The following is a 9998-nucleotide window of genomic DNA, read 5'->3' as shown; positions in this document are numbered from 1 at the left end:
AAATATTTATGATTTCAGGGTAGTGGATTAATAAGAAATTTAAATTCTCTTCTCTGGATGTTTTCTGTGATGTTCATTATTTGTTTAATCAGAATAAAAAAAATACTCTATTTTTTGAAAATGACATCTCCTGGCACAGGACAAGGATTCCCATCTGAGGCACATGCGGGTAGGAGGTGGGTGCTGGGTGCCGGGGAGCTGCACTGCTTAGGCCAGGAGAGTCGCCCTGAGCTCCTGGCTGCTGGGACACACTTCTCAGCCATGCCCTCCTCTGCAAAGTGCCATACAGCAACCCTGGTTATGCAACAAGCTGCTTCGACCCTGGGCAAATAGATCCTCTGACTCCTCAGCTCCATTACAGGGCATAATGGGACAAACCAGGCCTCAGGACCGATGGTTGCATAAAAGCATGATGGATAGATTTTTCTGGTCACTGCGTTCCACCCAGCTGAGCAGGCACATTCAAACTCCTTCCCCTCTGGACTGCATAGCTCATGCAAAGCAGGCGCCTTCTTCAGACAGCCTTCTGGACTAACTCCACTGTGCCGTGTGCTTCAGAAGCCCCTGCTCTAATTCATAATGAACACTTGCAGAGTACTTTACTTGTAACAACCCAAATGATCCTCACGACAACACTATGAGGGGGTACTGTGATGCTTTTGTGACAAACGAAGCAGCGGAGGCAGAGAGAGCACAAGCGATCACCCAAAGTCCCACACAGAGCCAGCATTCAGACCCAGGCAGTGCGGCCCCAGACTCAGCCCGGGAGACACCATGCCATGCAGCCCCCTGGCAGACAGTTGCTATCACAGTCACATTTCCATGGTGATTCTGAGTTGTTTCCAAATTTCTGCTGGAAGACTATGGATTCCTCGCAGGCGTGAACTGTGACTTTCACTTCCATGGGACCATCCAGGGCCCAGCAGAGCACTGAGTGCACAGCGCCTTCCCAGGGGCTTGTGTTCTCAGCTCCGAAGCCCCCCTTCTTTTGTACTCCACTTGCAGGTGCAAGTGGTGAATCCTACTGAGCCATAATCTTGCTGCTAGAGGCTTATCTACAGGTGCTTATGCAAGCAGTCTGGCAAAACACCTCTTTAGGGACAAATGTAGGGCTGGAGACTTGGGATGCCTCGGGATGTGTCAGATCACAGCTTTCTGCAGGGCTCAAGGCTTCTTCCTGCTTCTCCAGAACATCTCTCCAAATGCCTGCACAGCCCTGGGTACCTGGGTAGGGTCCAGCTCTACAAAGGATCATGGCTCGAGTCCTTCTGCTCCAATGGGAAAGATCAACCAACTGAGAGAAAGAGCATGCCGCCCAGAGGGGGAGCTGGTTGCCATCGACCTCTTGGCTGTCATTTGTTTCTTCAGGGTTTCCAGGCTGGCTTCCAACTGAGGATGTAAGAGGCTGTTACCAAGTCTGGGCAGATCAGCACAAACATATTAACAGGGGTTATCTCAGCGTGGTATGATGAGGGATGACTTTTTCTCATGGCTTTGCTTCTCTGCCTTTTCTAATTTTCTGCAATGCACATGATTATTTGGGCAATTAAATAATTACAGGGAGAGGAAAGTCACTGTTCTTGCTCTGTCCCTTGCAGGACTCTTTTACCACACTTATATGGGCTGCTAAGCTCCAATGTGCCCTCTACTGCATGTGGCTTCCACTGAGCTCTTTCTGATCTTCACTCCAGCAAATTCCCATCTCTACTCTGTCCTTTCCACACCCTTCACTATGTACTGATCTGCTCAAAACCTTGCAGATTACAAAATGTTTCACTGGCCTGAGCCTGCCTGATTTCATAAGAAGTCATCTTTTGTGTCCTTGCAGAGCGTGCCTGGATCGTGTCTCTATCCTTGGTCCCTTACCTGGACTGTAGCCCCAGTTAACTGCTGAATACCAGCAGCCAGGTGTCCTCGGCAACCATGTTCACATGAAGCATCTTAGTCCCACCCACTCCTTCTGTGTCTCTGCCAGCAGCATTGAGCTGTAGATGGGAAAGTGTATGGAAATATGACTGCCTTTTCCCTAGGGCAAAGAGGATTGGTGTTCTTTTCTTCAAAATTTCTTTTGAATCTGTCTTTTCTGTCTCCCCACTATGCCTCACTCATGCTCCTGAACCACCGCTGAGGTCCAGGGCTGTACCTTTCTCATTTTGGAATCTCTAGGATCTAGCATAGTACCCAGTGCACAGTATGCCCTCAATGTATGATTTTGGTTCAATGAATGAATGCATGAACAAATGGGCAAATAAGCAAGTTTTAATAATTTGTCACCTTTTTATTTCTTGCAATCCTTCCTGTATTTCTTGCAATCCTTGTTTTATTCCTTGCAATCCTTCCTATATGTCTCTGCCAGTTGAATCTTCCAAAATGGTGACTCGATCACGTGAATCTCTTTCGGTGCCTTTAATGGCTCCCACTGTCTGCAAAGGCCTTTCAAAACCCAGCCTCTTGTTACCTTTCTTTGCAAGGATTTTATCTCCCACTCCCCGAAGCTCCGTTCTGGCTGACCTGGCCCCTCTGTATCCTTTCTTGCCCTTGTTGAGTTGCCTTTTTCTCTGTGTAGCCACTTAGCTGCCTGTGCTGATGCTTGCTGCTGGCTAAGCTTGTCATAAGTTCAGTGTGGCACCCTTTCCCGTGATGGGCTGATTACAATAAGGTCCCAATCTGGTGGTGCCTCCCTCTATTGCTGGGTTGGGTAATCTCCCAGTTACTCTGGGTTTGACCATGTGACTTGCTTTGGTCAACAAGAAACAGGATGTTAGCAGAGACTTGAAAAGTGCTTGCTCATTCTGGCTTGCCATCTTTTGATGCTCTTGGGAATCCAGCAGCTGTCACCATTAAACAAGCCCAGGCTAGACCAGTTACCCTCATCATCTTAGCTGATAGCCAGCCAGCCACCATAGGCATGAGTCAGGCCATAGTGCTGGACCCACAGAATTACGAGCTAAATAAGTAGTGTTGGGTTAAGTCACTAAGTTTTAGGCATAGTGTGTTATGTAGCTCACAAACATATAAGACTGTGTGTTTTTTGACTGGAGGAAGAGATGCCATAAAGACCACTTTTTGAAACTTCTCAAATACTGCCATTGATGTGCTGATGGAGGTATGAAAACATCCACTAAAATTTGTGGTTTATTTATTTTTCATTATTTTGTTTAAGGAGGTCTATAGTGGAAGAGGGAGATATTTGGGGAAATTTGGTATAGACTAGCTTTCATGATGTAAGGGAGTTATTTTTGTGTGATAATGGCCCTACAGTTACACAGAAATTCTTCCTTATTTTTTTGGGGAGCACAAAAGTAGGGATAAAATGTCATGATGTGTACAATATGCTTTAAAATATTTTTGCCAAAATAATTAATGAAGCAAATATGGAAAATAGTAACTGTTAAATCTAGGTGTTGGGTATATTGCAGTTCATTATGTTATTGCACACTTTAGTGTGTGTTTAAAATTTTCATTTAAAAATATGTTTTAAAAATGAAAAACTTTGAGCTAGATAGCATGTTATGAGCTAGGAGCATAGCAATGACCAAATAGACCCCTACCGACTCAAAGAATGCACATTCTTTGGGAAACATGTTTCCATCAGAAAATCTCAAACGCAATGTGACTGGGGTCTCCAGGACCTGTGTGAGCCTGGCTTTTCCTGTTCCCTCCACATCATCACTGCAGGTGTATTTTCCCGTTTTAAACATTTACTCTCCCAGTAGCCTTGCATCTCAAGGAATCCCTGTATAGTGGTACATGAATATAACACATAACAAAAATCTGTACGGTGTGTGTTGTTCCTGGGGTTCAATTCAGCAAATTTTTCCTGGGCACCCCTGTGTTCTTGGCACTGGAAAAGTACCAGGACTTAAATAGTAGATGGTCCAATCCCTGTCCTCTTAAAACCTAATGGAGGAGATGGAATGGGTCACCCAACCCAGACTGAGAGACAGGAATTAGCTGCAAGGGTAACCAGGACAAGCTTCTCTAATGATGGAGAGACCCTAGTGGAATGGGGAGATTCTTCTGGGAGAAGCGATGGATTCGTAGTTGGGCATCCCCACAGAGGGACTGGAAAGAAAAAAGACCTGGAGGAACCAATGTGCAATGTATGTGTGTTTCCTGGTTCAAGGGCTGGCAAACTTTCTCTAAAGGGCCAGATAGAAAACATTTTAGGTTTTGTAAGCCAAGGCAAAATCAAGGAGATTACATGGGTACTTATACAACAAGAATAAACAATTTCCACAATTTTTATTGACGGAATTCAAAACTTTATAGACACAGAAATGTAAATTTCCTGTAATTTTCACATAAGAACTATTCTTCTTTTGTTTTGTCTTGAGACAGGACTGTGCTGATCCTCCCGCCTCAGACTCCCTAAGTGCTGAGATGTTGCAGGAAGTCAGGGACCCCAAACAGAGGGACTGGCTGGAGCTGTGGCAGAGGAACATGAATTGTGACAATTTCTTTTTAATATGGATATTTGTCAGTTCCCAAATAATACTGTTATAATTTTATATGCCTGTCTTTACTTTAATCTGTTAATCCTGTTATCTTCATAAGCTGAGAATGTACATCACCTCAGGACCACTGTGATAATTGTGTTTTCTGTACAAATTGATTGTAAAACATGTGCTTGAACAATATGAAATCAGTGCACCTTGAAACAGAACAGAATAACAGCAATTTTTAGGGAACAGAGAAGACAACCATAAGGTCTGACTGCCTGCGGGGTCAGGCAAAAAGAGTCATATTTTTCTTCTTGCAGAGAGCCTATAAGTGGACGTGCAAGTAGGAGAGATATCACCAAATTCTTTTCCTAGCAAGAAATATTAATATTAATACCCCGGGAAAGGAATGGATTCCTGGGGAGAGGGCTATAAACGGCCGCTCTGGGAATGTCTGTCTTATGCGGTTGAGATAAGGACTGAGATATGCTCTGGTCTCCTGCAGTACCCTCAGGCTTATTAGGGTGGGGAAAAACTCTGCCCTGGTAAATTTGTGGTCAGACTGGTTCTTTGCTCTCGAACCCTATTTTCTGTTGTTTAAGATGTTTTTCAAGACAATACATGCTGAACATAAACCCTTATCAGTAATTCTCCTTTTTGCCCTTTGAAGTATGTGATCTACTCCCTGTTCTTAGACTCCCTCCCCTTTTGAAATCCTTAATAAAAAACTTGCTGGTTTGAGGCTCAGGTGGGCATCACAGTCATCACAGGCATCACAGTCCTGGAGTGATACGTGATGTCACCCCAGGCAGCCCAGCTGTAAATTCTTCTTTGTACTCTTTCTCTTTATTTCTCAGCTGGCCAACACTTATGGATAATAGAAAGAACCTACATTGAAATATTGGGGGTGGGTTCCCCCAATATCTGGAGCCCAACGTGGAATACTGAGATTACAAGCATGAGCCACTGCATCCAGCCTCTTCTTTTGATATTTTTTTTTTCAAACTTTTACAAATGTAAAAACCATTCTCAGCTTCTGGGCAGTAGCAAACCTGGCAGTGGCAGGTTTGGTTCACCGATATCATTTGCACTTCCCTGCTTTACATGATGGGTTGGTTCTTTTGTTTTTGTTTTTGTTTTGTTTTGTTTTGTTTTTTGTTTGTTTTTTTGAGATGGAGTTTCACTCTTGTTGCTCAGGCTGTAGTGCAATGGTCTGATCTCGGCTCACTGCAACCTCCACCTCCCAGGTTCAAGCCATTCTCCTGCCTCAGCCTCCCAAGTAGCTGGGACTACAGGCACTTGCCACCACACCTGGCTAATTTTGTATTTTTACTAGAGATGAGGTTTCACCATGTTGGCCAGGCTGGTCTGGAACTCCCGACCTCAGGTGATCCACCCAACTCGGCCTCCCAAAGTGCTGGGATTACCTGCGTGAGCTACCACGCCCGGCTGGGTTGGTTCTTAATGGAGAGGTTTGTTTTTGGAGCTGCTCTGCGCAGTGGGGACCAGAATAGGCCTGGGTTCCCAGCCCATCGCTATTCCTTACCAGCTGCAGATTCTAAGGGAAGTCATTTAACCTCCCTGGAGCTTAGTTTCCTCATCCCTGAAGCCCAAGGATAAAACAAAACAAAACAAACCCATCATGTAAAACGGGGAACTGCAAACGATGCAGGTGAACCAAGCCTGCCACCCCATTCACAGGCTATGATGAGGAAAACCTGGCTACATCTGGGACCACCCCCGCAACCCCCACTTTGTACATAGGAAATACGGGGTTGAGGATGGAGACCCACAGTGAGTCCAGAGCGTCCCCAAAGGCCGCAGTGCCCGCCTGGAGTCCTCCAGAGAGCATGCACTCCCTTGGGTGCCAACCAGAGACAACTCGCCCTGAGGCTTGGAACTCGATTCTCCGCGTGCCAGAGAAGGGGTGGGACTGCAGAACCCCCCAACCCCCCATTCTGGGTGGGGGCACCTGGCGCAGGCCGGCCGCTCCCTCTAACACTGGGCTTCCCGGGCTTACAGGGCCGTCGGGGCCGAGTCCTGGTTCGCTCCCGCCCGGAGGCCGCGCCCAGGCCAGCGAGGGCGCCACCGGATGCCCCAGCCCGCTCCACGGAGCCCCTCACAGTCACCCCCGCCCCGGCCGCGCCCTGCACCTTCCCGAGGGGCCGATCCTTGCGCCATAGTCGCGCCAGAGCCTCTGGCGGGACATCGAGGACTTCTCGCTCCTGCCAGCCAACCCCAAATTTTTGGGAGGTACCCGAGGGTGCGCGCGTGGCTCCTGGTGAGCCGAGGCCCTCCCTCGAGGCCCCGCGAGGCGCACACTGCGGGCCCGGGGCTCGCAGCCGCCCCGCACGTCGCTACCCTGAGGGGCGGGGCGGAAGCTGGCGTTTAGAGTGCCCCGGGGCCTGCGGGGCAGTTGCGCAAGTTGTGAAGGGCCGCTATAAGAGGGGCGGGCAGGCATGGAGCCCCGGAGGAATCGCAGAGCCAGCGACTGCAAGGTAAGGCCCCGGCGCGCTCCTTCCTCCTTCTCTGCCGGTCTTTCTTGGCAGGCCACAGCGCCCCACCCCACTCTGGATCCCGGGGAAACTGAGTCAGGAGGGATGGCTTAGTTCTGGACTGTGATAGCTTTGTACCGAGTTCTAGCCAGAGAGAAGGCTACTGGGATTGGAGGAGCGTTGGATTCGCTGCTGGGCTGTGCCGGTGCCCAAAAGGCAGGGCTCTGACCTTGCAGAACCAGCCAGGTCCCTGGGAGACTGTCAGACCCACCAACCTCGTGGCATTCGCAGAGCTAAGATGCACTGGAAATTGCCTTGGGCACATCCCCAAAGATCAGGGTGTCCCACCCCGGTCTGGAGGAGATAAACTTGGGGGTAGGAGGGACGCAGATGCAAGTGATCAGTCTCAGACCTAGACATTGCCTTGCTCTGCGAGTAGGAATTCAGGCTTCATTTTCCAGGGAAGTTCCTGACTTCTGAATGGGAGGGGCTGTATAAGGCCAATGCCCAGGAGGAAGGCAATGATGAGTAGAGGTGGGGGAAACAAGTGTCAGGAAGACTCAAAAATCTTCCAGAGAAATTGTGCAGGGTCTCACCAGATCTGTCCTCAAAGCCATGCAAATTGCCTTCTTTGCAATGCATACAATGAGGTGTCCTTGGGGTTCAGAACTGGTTATTAGCGAACTTCTAGCCAGGACTGCTAAATACGCGCTGTTGGCCCACCAGGCTCACCTATAGCCTTCCTTCAGTCTGCGCTTGGTTTGGATTTCACTGTGAGTACCTTCGCATTTACACTCCTGTTTCTATAGTTTAAAGATGGTGGTGTTTTGGGAAAGTGACTCCTTAAATACAGTTAGGTCCAAGTGAGACAAGTAGCCTGGCTGTCATTTCAGAATAGCAACTTGGAAGAGGTGATTAATTTCTGTTGGAAGGGTGATCTTTGGGGAGGTGGGCGAAGAGCAGAGACTTGGTGGTACCGTTCCAGGAGCACAGGCTCTCTTCCTTTGCAGTGCAGAATGACCTCTGGCAGCCGGAGTTGTGTTTGTTCTGTAGGATTCTGAGCTGGGCCATGGGAAGCTGGAACCGGGGAGTGTTCCCAATCTCTTTCCTATTAGGATTGTCTGCAGAACCAAATATGGAGGCTTCTAGCAACGTGAGTGCTCCTGTTCTAATGCCCTTAGAAACAAGGCCACACTGATCATCTCTCTCTCACTTAGGCAGGGAGACAAAGCAAGAGACAAACAGTGGATGCTTTCAGGTTCTTTCCCTTCCCAAGCAGTTGTGGACATTGGGCTGAGGGGAACTTTTCCATGTTGGCTAAAGGAGCATCCTCCTCATATTTTGTACATTTTATACCCAAAATAACTCTTCTTGGTATTTGGGGAAATATTTTCCTCCCCCTCCATTCCAGGAAATGGCTCCAAGTGCCAAGGACAGAGCCAGGGAAGTTGCAATGAATTCCTGCCCGTCAGCCCCAGGCAGATGCCTCACACGTCTGAGTGGCCCATGCAGAGTGCGGAGGTGGCCACCACGGAACCTGGGTCAATGTCCCACCCCCACTTAGAACCCCCAGGGGCGTGGGAGCCAAGGAGAAAAGAGGGGCTCCAGGAAGGTAGAGTCCTTGTGTCTTGTGCATCTGTGAACAGCACTGGTGTGATTTAAAGGAAAATTGAGCCAAATTCTCTGGCAGTCAGTTACCCCATCCCCACCGGGGTAGGAGTCTGGCAGCCGCAGCTTCATTCTGGCCGGTTGGCAGAAAGTCTTGAAATTCTTCGTCCACACATTTGTCTCAGAGAAACAGAGAGGTTGTTTCTGCTTAAAAACAACACACTTGGTGTCTGGGCTCACAGACTCCTTTGCACTTATTCCACATGTGACAGCTGATGTGCCTTGTTGCTTAGCAGACAGCATGCTACCGTCTTTCCTGCTCAGTTTGTTAGCTCTCTGGAATGGAATCTATAATCAATGCCCATACCAACATTTCACTAATACCATAGGAGATTTAGTCAACATCTGGGTGTACATTACATTTGCTCTGGGGTGCTCCAGGCTGGGGGGGGTTGCCAAGGAAGAGAAGAGAAACCGCAGAGAAGACGGGAGGGCAGAGCAGGGGTCTCTGAGAAGGGCAGGGGTCCCAGAGTCCAGGAGCAGGAGCCAGGCTCACGAATGGGTCCATGGGAGGGAGTACCTAGGGATGACAGTCAAGATGGAGCAGAGCTTAGGAAGCTGAAGGGAATCCTGGCCCACCTGGGTGCTAGAGGGCACATAGGAAGTGCAGGAAGCAGACCAAGGTCCCCAAGAAAGGGAGACTTGGACACTGAAGCATTTTCTGTCTTTATTAAGACAACTTCATAAGAATTCCTGCTGGGCCAAAGTGAATTCTAGGATGTGACTTTAAGATGGGAGCAAGTGAACCATTGAGGAGTTAGGTTACCCTGGTTAGCCAATGCAGATCGAGAATGGGAAATCTTTCATTTATTCATGCAACAAATATTTAATGAAGCCCTGCTGTGTTCCAGGCTTGTGGTAGATGCTGGAACAGGTACACGTGTCATTAACTGATCAGGGCAGCCTCTCCTTCTGAGTCTCGTTGGAGACTTCAGATGCCCCTCACACAGAATTCGAGGGAGCCTCAAAAACTGATCAGAGGCCAGGCACCATGACTCATGCCTATAATCCCAGCACTTTGGGAGGCCAAGGCAGGTGGATCACTGGGGCCCAGGAGTTCCAGACCAGCCGGGGCAACATGGCAAAATCCCATCTCTATAAAAAAATAAATAAATAAACAAAAATTAACTTGATGTGGTGGTGCACACCTGTAGTCCCAGCTACTCGGGAGGCTGAGAGGTGGGAGAATTGCTTGAGCCCTGGAAGTCGGGGCTCCAGTGAGCCTTGATCACACCACTGCACTCCAGCCTGAGTGACAGAGCAAGACCCTGACACACACACACACACACACACACACACACACACACACACACAAGATTAGAGCTGACACAGGAGTAGAAACCTATCTGTATCTCTGATGAGATCAGATCTTTCTGATGAACAGAAAGAATGT

General features: G+C 48.5%; 1 protein-coding gene across 1 annotated transcript in view; it reads left to right on the top strand.

Moving 5' to 3' along the window:
- Window positions 1-6905: 6905 nt before the first annotated feature.
- Window positions 6906-9998, top strand: part of LEP (leptin) — a 20161-nt gene continuing 17068 nt past the window's right edge. Inside the window, exon 1 of the mRNA XM_011995920.1 lies at window positions 6906-6940. The gene's annotated coding sequence lies outside the window, so the exon portion shown is untranslated. The remainder of the gene's footprint in view (window positions 6941-9998) is intronic.

This window comes from Mandrillus leucophaeus, unplaced genomic scaffold, assembly GCF_000951045.1.
Source record: "Mandrillus leucophaeus isolate KB7577 unplaced genomic scaffold, Mleu.le_1.0 Scaffold5, whole genome shotgun sequence".
NCBI lineage: Eukaryota > Metazoa > Chordata > Mammalia > Primates > Cercopithecidae > Mandrillus > Mandrillus leucophaeus.
This window is presented reverse-complemented; position numbering and strand designations above follow the sequence as displayed.